Source organism: Salvelinus fontinalis, chromosome 6 (assembly GCF_029448725.1).
Source record: "Salvelinus fontinalis isolate EN_2023a chromosome 6, ASM2944872v1, whole genome shotgun sequence".
NCBI classification, from domain to species: Eukaryota; Metazoa; Chordata; class Actinopteri; order Salmoniformes; family Salmonidae; genus Salvelinus; species Salvelinus fontinalis.
This window is the reverse complement of record NC_074670.1, coordinates 70,988,682-70,989,918: the sequence shown is the minus strand read 5'-3', so window position 1 is coordinate 70,989,918 and position 1,237 is coordinate 70,988,682.

Genomic DNA, 1,237 nt, shown 5'->3' with positions numbered 1-1,237 from the left:
GGGAGGCTGGTAGTTTGAACTGGGTTGGAGCAGACTGGGAGGCTGGTAGGTTGATCTGGGCTGGAGAAGACTGGGAGGCTGGTAGGTTGAACTGGGCTGGAGAAGACTGGGAGGCTGGTAGGTTGAACTGGGCTGGAGCAGGCTGGGAGGCTGGTAAGTTGAACTGGGCTGGAGCAGACTGGGAGGCTGGTAGGTTGAACTGGGCTGGAGCAGACTGGGAGGCTGGTTGGTTGATCTGGGCTGGAGCGGACTGGGAGGCTGGTAGTTTGAACTGGGTTGGAGCAGACTGGGAGGCTGGTAGGTTGATCTGGGCTGGAGCAGACTGGGAGGCTGGTAGGTTGAACTGGGCTGGAGAAGACTGGGAGGCTGGTAGGTTGAACTGGGCTGGAGCAGGCTGGGAGGCTGGTAAGTTGAACTGGGCTGGAGCAGACTGGGAGGCTGGCAGGTTGATCTGGGCTGGAGCAGACTGGGAGGCTGGTAGGTTGATCTGGGCTGGAGCAGACTGTGCTGGAGCAGACTGGGAGGCTGGAAGGTTGAACTGGGCTGGAGCAGAGTGGGAGGCTGGTAGGTTGATCTGGGCTGGAGCAGACTGGGAGGCTGGTAGGTCGATCTGGGCTGGAGCAGACTGGGAGGCTGGTAAGTTGAACTTGGCTGGAGCAGACTGTGCTGGAGCAGACTGGGAGGCTGGTAGGTTGAACTGGGCTGGAGCAGACTGGGAGGCTGGTAGGTTGATCTGGGCTGGAGCGGACTGGGAGGCTGGTAGTTTGAACTGGGCTGGAGAAGACTGGGAGGCTGGTATGTTGAACTGCGCTGGAGCAGACTGGGAGGCTGGTAGGTTGATCTGGGATGGAGCAGACTGGGAGGCTGGTAAGTTGAACTGGGCTGGAGCAGACTGTGCTGTAGCAGACTGGGAGGCTGGTAGGTTGAACTGGGCTGGAGCAGACTGGGAGGCTGGTTGGTTGATCTGGGCTGGAGCGGACTGGAGGCTGGTAGTTTGAACTGGGTTGGAGCAGACTGGGAGGCTGGTAGGTTGATCTGGGCTGGAGCAGACTGGGAGGCTGGTAGGTTGAACTGGGCTGGAGAAGACTGGGAGGCTGGTAGGTTGAACTGGGCTGGAGCAGGCTGGGAGGCTGGTAAGTTGAACTGGGCTGGAGCAGACTGGGAGGCTGGTAGGTTGATCTGGACTGGAGCAGACTGGGAGGCTGGTTGGTTTGAAAAAGGCTGGAGCTACCTGGGA